Consider the following 15,779-nt stretch of genomic DNA (forward strand, 5'->3'; position numbering starts at 1 on the left):
GTTCTCAGATTCCACAGAAATAAGGCTAGCAAAGAGAACCACGAAATACAGATGTAACTCTGTGAGTGGAAGTCACACATCAAAGAGCAGTTTCTTCGAAAGCTTCTTTCCAGATTTCATCTGAGGATATTTGCTTTTTCACCATAGCCCTCTAGGGCTTCTAAATATCACTTTGCCAATTCCACAAAAACTGTCTTAGCGAAAGGCTTCTTGAGGAGAAAGCTGTAACTCTGTGAGATGATTTCACAGAACACAAAGAAGTTTCTCAGAAAGCTTCTTTCTCTTTGTTATCGGAGGATACTTCCTTTGGCCCTAGAGTCTTCAAAGGGATCCGAAATATCTGTTCTCAGATTCCACAGAAATAAGGCTAGCAAAGAGATCCACGAAATACAGATGTAACTCTGTGAGTGGAAGTCACACATCACAGAGCAGTTTCTCAGAAAGCTTCTTTCCAGATTTCATCTGAGGATATTTCCTTTTTCACCATAGCCCTCTATGGGCTTCCAAATATCACTTTGCCAATTAAGCAAGAACTGTCTTAGCGAAACGATTCTTGAGGGGAAAGCTGTAACTCTGTGAGATGATTTCAAAGAACACAAAGAAGTTTCTCAGAAAGCTTCTTTCTCTTTGTTATCGGAGGATATTTCCTTTGGCCCTATAGTCTTCAAAGGGATCCGAAATATCTGTTCTCAGATTCCACAGAAATAAGACTAGCAAAGAGATCCACGAAATACAGATGTAACACTGTGAGTGGAAGTCACACATAACAGAGCAGTTTCTGAGAAAGCTTCTGTCCAGATTTCATCTGAGGATATTTCCTTTTTCACCATAGCCCTCTATGGGCTTCTAAATATCACGTTGCCAATTCAACAAGAACTGTCTAGGCGAAAGCTTCTTCAGGGGAAAGCTGTAACTCTGTGAGATGATTTCACAGAACACAAAGAAGTTTCCCAGAAAGATTCTTTTTCTTTGTTATCGGACGATATTTCGTTTGGCCCTATAGTCTTCAAAGGGATCCGAAATATCTGTTCTCAGATTCCACAGAAATAAGGCTGGCAAAGAGATCAACGAAATACAGATATAATACTGTGAGTGGAAGTCACACATCACAGAGCAGTTTCTCAGAAAACTTCTTTCCAGATTTCATCGGAGGATATTTCCTTTTTCACTTTAGCCCTCTATTGGCTTCCAAATATCACTTTGCCAATTCCACAAGAACTGTCTTAGCGAAAGGCTTCTTGAGGGGAAAGCTGTAACTCTGTGAGATGATTTCACAGAACACAAAGAAGTATCTCAGAAAGCTTCTTTCTCTTTGTTATCGGAGGATATTTCCTTTGGCCCTATAGTCTTCAAGGGATCCGAAATACCTGTTCTCAGATACCACAGAAATAAGGCTAGCAAAGAGATCCACAAAATACAAATGTAACTCTGTGAGTGGAAGTCACACATCACAGAGCAATTTCTCAGAAAGCTTCTTTCCATTTTTCATCTGAGGATATTTCCTTTTTCACCATAGCCCTCTATGGACTTCCAAATATCACTTTGCCAATTCCGCAAGAACTGTCTTAGCGAAAAGATTCTTGAGGGGAAAGCTGTAACTCTGTGAGATGATTTCAAAGAACACAAAGAAGTTTCTCAGAAAGCTTCTTTCTCTTTGTTATCGGAGGACATTTCCTTTGGCCCTATAATCTTCAAAGGGATCCGAAATATCTGTTCTCAGATTCCACAGAAATAAGGCTAGCAAAGAGATACACGAAATACAGATGAAACTCTGTGAGATGAATGAACAGAACACTAAGCAGTTTCTCAGAAAGCTTCTTTCCAGATTTCATCTGAGGATATTTCCTTTTTCACCATAGCCCTCTATGGGCTTCCAAATATCACTTTGCCAATTCCACAAGAACTGTCTTAGCGAAAGCTTCTTGAGGGGAAAGCTGTAACTCTGTGAGATGATTTCACAGAACACAAAGAAGTTTCTCAGAAAGCTTCTTTCTCTTTGTTATCGGAGGATATTTCCTTTTTTCCCTATAGTCTTCAAAGGGATACGAAATATCTGTTCTCAGATTCCACAGAAATAAGGCTAGCAAAGAGATCCACGAAATACAGATGTAACTCTGTGAGTGGAAGTCACACATCAAAGAGCAGTTTCTCAGAAAGCTTCTTTACAGATTTCATCTGAGAATATTTCCTTTTTCACCATAGCCCTCTAAGGGCTTCTAAATATCACTTTGCCAATAGCACAAAAACTGTCTTAGCGAAAGGCTTCTTGAGGAGAAATCTGTAACTCTGTGAGATGATTTCACAGAACACAAAGAAGTTTCTCAGAAAGCTTCTTTCTCTTTGTTATCGGAGGATATTTCCTTTGGCCCTATAGTCTTCAAAGGGATCCGAAATATCTGTTCTCAGATTCCACAGAAATAAGGCTTGCAAAGAGATCAACGAAATACAGATATAACACTGTGAGGGGTAGTCACACATCACAGAGGAGTTTCTCAGAAAGCTTCTTTCCAGATTTCATCTGAGGATACTTCCTTTTTCACATTAGCCCTCTATAGGCTTCCAAATATCACTTTGCCAATTCCACAAGAACTGTCTTAGCAAAAGGCTTCTTGAGGGGAAAGCTGTAACTCTGTGAGATGATTTCACAGAACACAAAGAAGTATCTCAGAAAGCTTCTTTCTCTTTGTAATCGGAGGATATTTCCTTTGGCCCTATAGTCTTCAAGGGATCCGAAATACCTGTTCTCAGATACCACAGAAATAATGCTAGCAAAGAGATCCACGAAATACAGATGTAACTCTGTGAGTGGAAGTCACACATCACAGAGCAATTTCTCAGAAAGCTTCTTTCCAGATTTCATCTGAGGATATTTCCTTTTTCACTATAGCCCTCTATGGGCTTCCAAATATCACTTTGCCAATTCCACAAGAACTGTCTTAGCGAAAAGATTCTTGAGGGTAAAGCTGTAACTCTGTGAGATGATTTCAAAGAACACAAAGAAGTTTCTCAGAAAGCTTCTTTCTCTTTGTTATCGGAGGACATTTCCTTTGGCCCCATAATCTTCAAAGGAATCCGAAATATCTGTTCTCAGATTCCACAGAAATAAGGCTAGCAAAGAGATACACGAAATACCGATGTAACTCTGTGAGATGAATGAACAGAACACTAAGCAGTTTCTCAGAAAGCTTCTTTCCAGATTTCGTCTGAGGATATTTCCTTTTTCACCATAGTCCAGTAAGGGCCTCCAAATATCACTTTGCCAATTCCACAAGAACTGTCTTAGCGAAAGGCTTCTTGAGGGGAAAGCTGTAACTCTGTGAGATGATTTCACAGAACACAAAGAAGTTTCTCAGAAAGCTTCTTTCTCTTTGTTATCGGAGGATATTTCTTTGGCCCTATAGTCTTCAATGGGATCCGAAATATCTGTTCTCAGATTCCACAGAAATAAGACTAGCAAAGAGATCCACGAAATACAGATGTAACTCTGTGAGTGGAAGTCTCACATCACAGAGCAGTTTCTCAGAAAGCTTCTTTCCAGATTTCTTCTGAGGATATTTCCTTTTTCACCGTAGCCCTCTATGGGATTCCAAAGATCACTTTGCCAATTCCACAAGAACTGTCTTAGCGAAAGGCTTCTTGAGGGGAAAGATGTAACTCTGTGAGATGATTTCACAGAACACAAAGAAGTATCTCAGAAAGCTTCTTTCGCTTTGTTACAGGAGGATATTTCCTTTCGCCCTATAATCTTCAAGGGATCCGAAATACCTGTTCTAAGATTCCACAGAAATAAGGCTAGCAAAGAGATCCACGAAATACAGATGTAAGTCTGTGAGTGGAAGTCACACATCAAAGAGCAGTTTCTTCGAAAGCTTCTTTCCAGATTTCATCTGAGGATATTTGCTTTTTCACCATAGCCCTCTAAGGGCTTCTAAATATCACTTTGCCAATTCCACAAAAACTGTCTTAGTGAAAGGCTTCTTGAGGAGAAAGCTGTAACTCTGTGAGATGATTTCACAGAACACAAAGAAGTTTCTCAGAAAGCTTCTTTCTCTTTGTTATCGGAGGATACTTCCTTTGGCCCTAGAGTCTTCAAAGGGATCCGAAATATCTGTTCTCAGATTCCACAGAAATAAGGCTAGGAAAGAGATCCACGAAATACAGATGTAACTCTGTGAGATGAATGAACAGAACACTAAGCAGTTTCTCAGAAAGCTTCTTTCCAGATTTCATCTGAGGATATTTCCTTTTTCACCTTAGCCCTCTATGGGCTTCCAAATATCACTTTGCCAATTCCACAAGAACTGTCTTAGCGAAAGCTTCTTGAGGGGAAAGCTGTAACTCTATGAGATGATTTCACAGAACACAAAGAAGTTTCTTAGAAAGTTTCTTTCTCTTTGTTATCGGAGGATATTTCCTTTGGCCCTATAGTCTTCAAAGGGATCCGAAATATCTGTTGTCAGATTCCACAGAAATAAGACTAGCAAAGAGATCCACGAAATACAGATGTAACACTGTGAGTGGAAGTCACACATAACAGAGCAGTTTCTCAGAAAGCTTCTTTCCAGATTTTATCTGAGGATATTTTCTTTTTCACCATTGCCCTCTATGGGCTTCCAAATATCTCTTTGCCAATTCCACAAGAATTGTCTTAGCGAAAGGCTTCTTGAGGAGAAAGCTGTAACTCTGTGAGATGATTTCACAGAACACAAAGAAGTTTCTCAGAAAGCTTCTTCCTCTTTGTTATCGGAGGATATTTCCTTTGGCCCTATAGTCTTCAAAGGGATCCGAAATATCTGTTCTCAGATTCCACAGAAATAAGGTTGGCAAAGAGATCCACGAAAAACAGATGTAACTCTGTGAGTGGAAGTCACACATCACAGAGCAGTTTCTCATAAAGCTTCTGTCCAGATTTCATCTGAGGATATTTCCTTTTTCACCATAGCCCTCTATGGGCTTCTAAATATCACGTTGCCAATTCCACAAGAACTGTCTTAGCGAAAGCTTCTTCAGGGGAAAGCTGTAACTCTGAGATGATTTCACAGAACACAAAGAAGTTTCCCAGAAAGCTTCTTTTTCTTTGTTATCGGACGATATTTGGTTTGGCCCTATAGTCTTCAAAGGGATCCGAAATATCTGTTCTCAGATTCCACAGAAATAAGGCTGGCAAAGAGATCAACGAAATACAGATATAACACTGTGAGTGGAAGTCACACATCACAGAGCAGTTTCTCAGAAAACTTCTTTCCAGATTTCATCGGAGGATATTTCCTTTTTCACATTAGCCCTCTATTGGCTTCCAAATATCACTTTGCCAATTCCACAAGAACTGTCTTAGCGAAAGGCTTCTTGAGGGGAAAGCTGTAACTCTGTGAGATGATTTCACAGAACACAAAGAAGTATCTCAGAAAGCTTCTTTCTCTTTATTATCGGAGGATATTTCCTTTGGCCCTATAGTCTTCAAGGGATCCGAAATACCTGTTCTCAGATACCACAGAAATAAGGCTAGCAAAGAGATCCACGAAATACAAATGTAACTCTGTGAGTGGAAGTCACACATCACAGAGCAATTTCTCAGAAAGCTTCTTTCCATTTTTCATCTGAGGATATTTCCTTTTTCACCATAGCCCTCTATGGACTTCCAAATATCACTTTGCCAATTCCGCAAGAACTGTCTTAGCGAAAAGATTCTTGAGGGGAAAGCTGTAAATCTGTGAGATGATTTCAAAGAACACAAAGAAGTTACTCAGAAAGCTTCTTTCTCTTTGTTATCAGAGGACATTTCCTTTGGCCCTATAATCTTCAAAGGGATCCGAAATATCTGTTCTCAGATTCCACAGAAATAAGGCTTGCAAAGAGATCCTCGAAATACAGATGTAACTCTGTGAGTGGAAGTCACACATCACAGAGCAATTTCTCAGAAAGCTTCTTTCCAGATTTCATCTGAGGATATTTCCTTTTTCACCATAGCCCTCTAGGGGCTTACAAATATCACTTTGCCAATTCCACAGGAACTGTCTTAGCGAAAGGCTTCTTGAGGGGAAAGCTGTAACTCTGTGAGATGATTTCACAGAACACAAAGAAGTTTCTCAGAAAGCTTCTTCCTCTTTGTTATCGGAGGATATTTCCTTTGGCCCAATAGTCTTCAAAGGGATCCGAAATATCTATTCTCAGATTCCACAGAAATAAGGTTAGCAAATAGATCCACGAAATACAGTTGTAACTGTGTGAGATGAATGAACAGAACACTAAGCAGTTTCTCAGAAAGCTTCTTTCCATATTTCATCTGAGGATATTTCCTTTTACACCATAGCCCTCTAAGGGCTTCCAAATATCACTTTGCCAATTCCACAAGAACTGTCTTAGCCGAAGGCTTCTTGAGGGGAAAGCTGTAACTCTGTGAGATGATTTCACAGAACACAAAGAAGTTTCTCACAAAGCTTCTTTCTCTTTTTTATCGGAGGATATTTCCTTTGGCCCTATAGTCTTCAAAGGGATCCGAAATATCTGTTCTCAGATTCCACAGAAATAAGGCTAGCAAAGAGATCCACGAAATACAAATGTAACTCTGTGAGATGAATTAACAGAACACTAAGCAGTTTCTCAGAAAGCTTCTTTCCACATTTCATCTGAGGATATTTCCTTTTTCACCATAGCCCTCTATGGGCTTCCAAATATCACTTTGCCAATTCCACAAGAACTGTCTTAGCGAAAGCTTTTTGAGGGGAAAGCTGTAACTCTGTGAGATGATTTAACAGAACATAAAGAAGTATCTCAGAAAGCTTCTTTCTTTTTGTTATCGGAAGATATTTCCTTTGGCCCTATAGTCTTCAAAGGGATCCGAAATATCTGTTCTCAGATTCCACAGAAATAAGGCTAGCAAAGAGATCCACGAAATACAGATGTAACTCTGTGAGTGGAAGTCACACATCACAGAGCAGTTTCTCAGAACGCTTCTTTCCAGATATCATCTGAGGATACTTCCTTTTTCACATTAGCCCTCTATTGGCTTCCAAATATCACTTTGCCAATTCCACAAGAACTGTCTTAGCGAAAGGCTTCTTGAGGGGAAGCTGTAACTCTGTAAGATGATTTCACAGAACACAAAGAAGTTTCTCAGAAAGCTTCTTTCTCTTTGTTATGGGAGGATAATTCCTTTGGCCCTATAGTCTTCAAAGGGATCCGAAATATCTGTTCTCATATTCCACAAAAATAAGGCTAGCAAAGAGATATACGAAATACAAATGTAACTCTGTGAGATGAATTAACAGAACACTAAGCAGTTTCTCAGAAAGCTTCTTTCCAGATTTCATCTGAGGATATTTCCTTTTTCACCATAGGCCTCTATGGGCTTCCAAATATCACTTTGTCAATTCCACAAGAACTGTCTTAGCGAAAGGCTTCTTGAGGGGAAAGCTGTAACTCTGTGAGATGATTTCACAGAACACAAAGAAGTTTCTCACAAAGCTTCTTTATCTTTGTTATCGGAGGATATTTCCTTTGGCCCTATAGTCTTCAAAGGGATCCGAAATATCTGTTCTCAGATTCCACAGAAATAAGGCTAGCAAAGAGATCCACGAAATACAAATGTAACTCTGTGAGATGAATTAACAGAACACTAAGCAGTTTCTCAGAAAGCTTCTTTCCAGATTTCATCTGAGGATATTTCCTTTTTCACCGTAGCCCTCTATGGGCTTCCAAATATCACTTTGCCAATTCCACAAGAACTGTCTTAGCGAAAGGCTTCTTGAGGGGAAAGCTGTAACTCTGTGAGGTGATTTCACAGAACACAAAGTAGTTTCTCACAAAGCTACTTTCTCTTTGTTATCGGAGGATATTTCCTTTGGCCCTATAGTCTTCAAAGGGATCCGAAATATCTGTTCTCAGATTCCACAGAAATATGGCTTGCAAAGAGATCCACGAAATACAGATGTAACTCTGTGAGTGGAAGTCACACTTCACAGAGCAATTTCTGAGAAAGCTTCTTTCCAGATTTCATCTGAGGATATTTCCTTTTTCACCATAGCCCTCTATGGGCTTCCAAATATCACTTTGCCAATTCCGCAGGAACTGTCTTAGAGAAAAGATTCTTGAGGGGAAAGCTGTAAATCTGTGAGATGATTTCAAAGAACACAAAGAAGATTCTCAGAAAGCTTCTTTCTCTTTGTTATCGGAGGACATTTACTTTGGCTCTATAATCTTCAAAGGGATTCGAAATATCTGTTCTCAGATTCCACAGAAATAAGGCTAGCAAAGAGATACACGAAATACAGATGTAACACTGTGAGTGGAAGTCACACTTCACAGAGCAATTTCTGAGAAAGCTTCTTTCCAGATTTCATCTGAGGATATTTCCTTTTTCACCAGAGCCCTCTATGGGCTTCCAAATATCACTTTGCCAATTCCGCAGGAACTGTCTTAGCGAAAAGATTCTTGAGGGGAAAGCTGTAACTCTGTGAGATGATTTCAAAGAACACAAAGAAGTTTCTCAGAAAGCTTCTTTCTCTTTGTTATCGGAGGACATTTACTTTGGCTCTATAATCTTCAAAGGGAACCGAAATATCTGTTCTCAGATTCCACAGAAATAAGGCTAGCAAAGAGATACACGAAATACAGATGTAACTCTGTGAGATGAATTAACAGAACACTAAGCAGTTTCTCAGAAAGCTTCTTTCCAGATTTCATCTGAGGATATTTCCTTTTGCACCATAGCCCTCTATGGGCTTCCAAATATCACTTTGCCAATTCAACAAGAACTGTCTTAGCGAAAGCTTCTTGAGGGGAAAGCTGTAACTCTGTGAGATGATTTCACAGAACACAAAGAATTTTCTCTGAAAGCTTCTTTCTCTTTGTTATCGGAGGATATTTCCTTTTGTCCCTATAGTCTTCAAAGGGATACGAAATATCTGTTCTCAGATTCCACAGAAATAAGGCTAGCAAAGAGATCCACGAAATACAGATGTAACACTGTGAGTGGAAGTCACACATAACAGAGCAGTTTCTCAGAAAGCTTCTTTGCAGATTTCATCTGAGGATATTTGCTTTTTCACCATAGCCCTCTATGGGCTTCCAAATATCACTTTGTCAATTCCACAAGAACTGTCTTAGCGAAAGGCTTCTTGAGGGGAAAGCTGTAACTCTGTGAGATGATTTCCCAGAACACAAAGAAGTTTCTCACAAAGCTTCTTTCTCTTTGTTATCGGAGGATATTTCCTTTGGCCCTATAGTCTTCAAAGGGATCCGAAATATCTGTTCTCATATTCCACAGAAATAAGGCTAGCAAAGAGATCCACGAGATACAAATGTAACTCTGTGAGATGAATTAACAGAACACTAAGCAGTTTCTCAGAAAGCTTCTTTCCAGATTTCATCTGAGGATATTTCCTTTTTCACCATAGCCCTCTAAGGGCTTCCAAATATCACTTTGCCAATTCCACAAGAACTGTCTTAGCGAAAGGCTTCTTGAGGGGAAAGCTGTAACTCTGTGAGATGATTTCACAGAACACAAAGTAGTTTCTCACAAAGCTACTTTCTCTTTGTTATCGGAGGATATTTCCTTTGGCCCTATAGTCTTCAAAGGGATCCGAAATATCTGTTCTCAGATTCCACAGAAATAAGGCTTGCAAAGAGATCCACGAAATACAGATGTAACTCTGTGAGTGGAAGTCACACATCACAGAGCAATTTCTCAGAAAGCTTCCTTCCAGATTTCATCTGAGGATATTTCCTTTTTCACCATAGCCATCTAGGGGCTGTCAAATATCACTTTGCCAATTCCGCAGGAAATGTCTTAGCGAAAAGATTCTTCAGGGGAAAGCTGTAACTCTGTGAGATGATTTGAAAGAACACAAAGAAGTTTCTCAGAAAGCTTCTTTCTCTTTGTTATCGGAGGACTTTTACTTTGACTCTATAATCTTCAAAGGGATCCGAAATATCTGTTCTCAGATTCCACAGAAATAACGCTAGCAAAGAGATACACGAAATACTGATGTAACTCTGTGAGATGAATTAACAGAACACTAAGCAGTTTCTCAGAAAGCTTCTTTGCAGATTTCATCTGAGGATATTTGCTTTTTCACCATAGCCCTCTATGGGCTTCCAAATATCACTTTGCCAATTCCACAAGAACTGTCTTAGCGAAAGGCTTCTTGAGGGGAAAGCTGTAACTCTGTGAGATGATTTCACAGAACACAAAGAAGTTTCTCACACAGCTTCTTTCTCTTTGTTATCGGAGGATATTTCCTTTGGCCCTATAGTCTTCAAAGATATCCGAAATATCTGTTCTCAGATTCCACAGAAATAAGGCTAGCAAAGAGATCCAGGAAATACAAATGTAACTCTGTGAGATGAATTAACAGAACACTAAGCAGTTTCTCAGAAAGCTTCTTTACAGATTTCATCTGAGGATATTTCCTTTTTCACCATAGCCCTCTATGGGCTTCCAAATATCACGTAGCCAATTCCAAAAGAACTGTCTTAGCGAAAGCTTCTTGAGGGGAAAGCTGTAACTCTGTGAGATGATTTTACAGAACACAAAGAATTATCTCAGAAAGCTTCTTTCTTTTTGTTATCGGATTATATTTCCTTTGGCCCTATAGTCTTCAAAGGGATCCGAAATATCTGTTCTCAGATTCCACAGAAATAAGGCTAGCAAAGAGATCCACGAAATACAGATGTAACTCTGTGAGTGGAAGTCACACATCACAGTGCAGTTTCTCAGAAAGCTTCTTTCCAGATTTCATCTGAGGATACTTCCTTTTTCACATTAGCCCTCTATTGGCTTCCAAATATCACTTTGCCAATTCCACAAGAACTGTCTTAGCGAAAGGCTTCTTGAGGGGTAAGCTGTAACTCTGTAAGATGATTTCACAGAACACAAAGAAGTTTCTCAGAAAGCATCTTTCTCTTTGTTATCGGAGGATAATTCCTTTGGCCCTATAGTCTTCAAAGGGATCCGAAATATCTGTTCTCAGATTCCTCAAAAATAAGGCTAGCAAAGAGATATACGAAATACAATGTAACTCGGTGAGATGAATTAACAGAACACTAAGCAGTTTCTCAGAAAGCTTCTTTCCAGATTTCATCTGAGGATATTTCCTTTTTCACCATAGCCCTCTATGGGCTTCCAAATATCACTTTGCCAATTCCACAAGAACTGTCTTAGCGAAAAGATTCTTGAGGGTAAAGCTGTAACTCTGTGAGATGATTTCAAAGAACACAAAGAAGTTTCTCAGAAAGCTTCTTTCTCTTTGTTATCGGAGGACGTTTCCTTTGGCCCCATAATCTTCAAAGGAATCCGAAATATCTGTTCTCAGATTCCACAGAAATAAGGCTAGCAAAGAGATACACGAAATACAGATGTAACTCTGTGAGATGAATGAACAGAACACTAAGCAGTTTCTCAGAAAGCTTCTTTCCAGATTTCGTCTGAGGATATTTCCTTTTTCACCATAGTCCAATAAGGGCCTCCAAATATCACTTTGCCAATTCCACAAGAACTGTCTTAGCGAAAGGCTTCTTGAGGGGAAAGCTGTAACTCTGTGAGATGATTTCACAGAACACAAAGAAGTTTCTCAGAAAGCTTCTTTCTCTTTGTTATCGGAGGATATTTCTTTGGCCCTATAGTCTTCAATGGGATCCGAAATATCTGTTCTCAGATTCCACAGAAATAAGACTAGCAAAGAGATCCACGAAATACAGATGTAACTCTGTGAGTGGAAGTCTCACATCACAGAGCAGTTTCTCAGAAAGCTTCTTTCCAGATTTCTTCTGAGGATATTTCCTTTTTCACCGTAGCCCTCTATGGGATTCCAAAGATCACTTTGCCAATTCCACAAGAACTGTCTTAGCGAAAGGCTTCTTGAGGGGAAAGATGTAACTCTGTGAGATGATTTCACAGAACACAAAGAAGTATCTCAGAAAGCTTCTTTCTCTTTGTTACAGGAGGATATTTCCTTTCGCCCTATAATCTTCAAGGGATCCGAAATACCTGTTCTAAGATTCCACAGAAATAAGGCTAGCAAAGAGATCCACGAAATACAGATGTAACTCTGTGAGTGGAAGTCACACATCAAAGAGCAGTTTCTTCGAAAGCTTCTTTCCAGATTTCACCTGAGGATATTTGCTTTTTCACCATAGCCCTCTAAGGGCTTCTAAATATCACTTTGCCAATTCCACAAAAACTGTCTTAGTGAAAGGCTTCTTGAGGAGAAAGCTGTAACTCTGTGAGATGATTTCACAGAACACAAAGAAGTTTCTCAGAAAGCTTCTTTCTCTTTGTTATCGGAGGATACTTCCTTGGGCCCTAGAGTCTTCAAAGGGATCCGAAATATCTGTTCTCAGATTCCACAGAAATAAGGCTAGCAAAGAGATCCACGAAATACAGATGTAACTCTGTGAGATGAATTAACAGAACACTAAGCAGTTTCTCAGAAAGCTTCTTTCCAGATTTCATCTGAGGATATTTCCTTTTTCACCATAGCCCTCTATGGGCTTCCAAATATCACTTTGCCAATTAAGCAAGAACTGTCTTAGCGAAACGATTCTTGAGGGGAAAGCTGTAACTCTGTGAGATGATTTCAAAGAACACAAAGAAGTTTCTCAGAAAGCTTCTTTCTCTTTGTTATCGGAGGATATTTCCTTTGGCCCTATAATCTTCAAAGGGATCCGAAATATCTGTTCTCAGATTCCACAGAAATAAGGCTAGGAAAGAGATCCACGAAATACAGATGTAACTCTGTGAGATGAATGAACAGAACACTAAGCAGTTTCTCAGAAAGCTTCTTTACAGATTTCATCTGAGGATATTTCCTTTTTCACCTTAGCCCTCTATGGGCTTCCAAATATCACTTTGCCAATTCCACAAGAACTGTCTTAGCGAAAGCTTCTTGAGGGGAAAGCTGTAACTCTGTGAGATGATTTCACAGAACACAAAGAAGTTTCTTAGAAAGTTTCTTTCTCTTTGTTATCGGAGGATATTTCCTTTGGCCCTATAGTCTTCAAAGGGATCCGAAATATCTGTTGTCAGATTCCACAGAAATAAGACTAGCAAAGAGATCCACGAAATACAGATGTAACACTGTGAGTGGAAGTCACACATAACAGAGCAGTTTCTCAGAAAGCTTCTTTCCAGATTTTATCTGAGGATATTTCCTTTTTCACCATTGCCCTCTATGGGCTTCCAAATATCTCTTTGCCAATTCCACAAGAAGTGTCTTAGCGAAAGGCTTCTTGAGGAGAAAGCTGTAACTCTGTGAGATGATTTCACAGAACACAAAGAAGTTTCTCAGAAAGCTTCTTACTCTTTGTTATCGGAGGATATTTCCTTTGGCCCTATAGTCTTCAAAGGGATCCGAAATATCTGTTCTCAGATTCCACAGAAATAAGGCTGGCAAAGAGATCAACGAAATACAGATATAACACTGTGAGTGGAAGTCACACATCACAGAGCAGTTTCTCAGAAAACTTCTTTCCAGATTTCATCGGAGGATATTTCCTTTTTCACATTAGCCCTCTATTGGCTTCCAAATATCACTTTGCCAATTCCAAAAGAACTGTCTTAGCGAAAGGCTTCTTGAGGGGAAAGCTGTAACTCTGTGAGATGATTTCACAGAACACAAAGAAGTATCTCAGAAAGCTTCTTTCTCTTTGTTATCGGAGGATATTTCCTTTGGCCCTATAGTCTTCAAGGGATCCGAAATACCTGTTCTAAGATACCACAGAAATAAGGCTAGCAAAGAGATCCACGAAATACAAATGTAACTCTGTGAGTGGAAGTCACACATCACAGAGCAATTTCTCAGAAAGCTTCTTTCCATTTTTCATCTGAGGATATTTCCTTTTTCACCATAGCCCTCTATGGACTTCCAAATATCACTTTGCCAATTCCGCAAGAACTGTCTTAGCGAAAAGATTCTTGAGGGGAAAGCTGTAACTCTGTGAGATGATTTCAAAGAACACAAAGAAGTTTCTCAGAAAGCTTCTTTCTCTTTGTTATCAGAGGACATTTCCTTTGGCCCCATAATCTTCAAAGGGATCCGAAATATCTGTTCTCAGATTCCACAGAAATAAGGCTTGCAAAGAGATCCTCGAAATACAGATGTAACTTTGTGAGTGGAAGTCACACATCACAGAGCAATTTCTCAGAAAGCTTCTTTCCAGATTTCATCTGAGGATATTTCCTTTTTCACCATAGCCCTCTAGGGGCTTACAAATATCACTTTGCCAATTCCACAGGAACTGTCTTAGCGAAAAGATTCTTCAGGGGAAAGCTGTAACTCTGTGAGATGATTTCAAAGAACACAAAGAAGTTTCTCAGAAAGCTTCTTTCTCTTTGTTATCGGAGGATATTTCCTTTTTTCCCTATAGTCTTCAAAGGGATACGAAATATCTGTTCTCAGATTCCACAGAAATAAGGCTAGCAAAGAGATCCACGAAATACAGATGTAACTCTGTGAGTGGAAGTCACACATCAAAGAGCAGTTTCTCAGAAAGCTTCTTTCCAGATTTCATCTGAGAATATTTCCTTTTTCACCATAGCCCTCTAAGGGCTTCTAAATATCAGTTTGCCAATACCACAAACACTGTCTTAGCGAAAGGCTTCTTGAGGAGAAATCTGTAACTCTGTGAGATGATTTCACAGAACACAAAGAAGTTTCACAGAAAGCTTCTTTCTCTTTGTTATCGGAGGATATTTCATTTGGCCCTATAGTCTTCAAAGGGATCCGAAATATCTGTTCTCAGATTCCACAGAAATAAGGCTTGCAAAGAGATCAACGAAATACAGATATAACACTGTGAGGGGTAGTCACACATCACAGAGCAGTTTCTCAGAAAGCTTCTTTCCAGATTTCATCTGAGGATACTTCCTTTTTCACATTAGCCCTCTATTGGCTTCCAAATATCACTTTGCCAATTCCACAAGAACTGTCTTAGCGAAAGGCTTCTTGAGGGGAAAGTTGTAACTCTGTGAGATGGTTTCATAGAACACAAAGAAGAATCTCAGAAAGCTTCTTTCTCTTTGTAATCGGAGGATATTTCCTTTGGCCCTATAGTCTTCAAGGGATCCGAAATACCTGTTCTCAGATACCACAGAAATAAGGCTAGCAAAGAGATCCACGAAATACAGATGTAACTCTGTGAGTGGAAGTCACACATCACAGAGCAATTTCTCAGAAAGCTTCTTTCCAGATTTCATCTGAGGATATTTCCTTTTTCACCATAGCCCTCAATGGGCTTCCAAATATCACTTTGCCAATTCCGCAAGAACTGTCTTAGCGAAAAGATTCTTGAGGGGAAAGCTGTAACTCTGTGAGATGATTTCAAAGAACACAAAGAAGTTTCTCAGAAAGTTTCTTTCTCTTTGTTATCGGATTACATTTCCTTTGGCCCTATAATCTTCAAAGGGATCCGAAATATCTGTTCTCAGATTCCACAGAAATAAGGCTAGCAAAGAGATCCACGAAATACAGATGTAACTCTGTGAGATGAATGAACAGAACACTAAGCAGTTTCTCAGAAAACTTCTTTACAGATTTCATCTGAGGATATTTGCTTTTTCACCATAGCCCTCTAGGGGCTTCCAAGTATCACTTTGCCAATTCCACAAGAACTGTCTTAGCGATAGCTTCTTGAGGGGAAAGCTGTAACTCTGTGAGATGATTTCACAGAACACAAAGAAGTTTCTCAGAAAGCTTCTTTCTCTTTGTTATCGGAGGATATTTCCTTTGGCCCTAGATTCTTCAAAGATATCCGAAATATCTGTTCTCAGATTCCACAGAAAT

Source organism: Macaca fascicularis, chromosome 8 (genome assembly GCF_037993035.2).
Source record: "Macaca fascicularis isolate 582-1 chromosome 8, T2T-MFA8v1.1".
Lineage (NCBI taxonomy): Eukaryota > Metazoa > Chordata > Mammalia > Primates > Cercopithecidae > Macaca > Macaca fascicularis.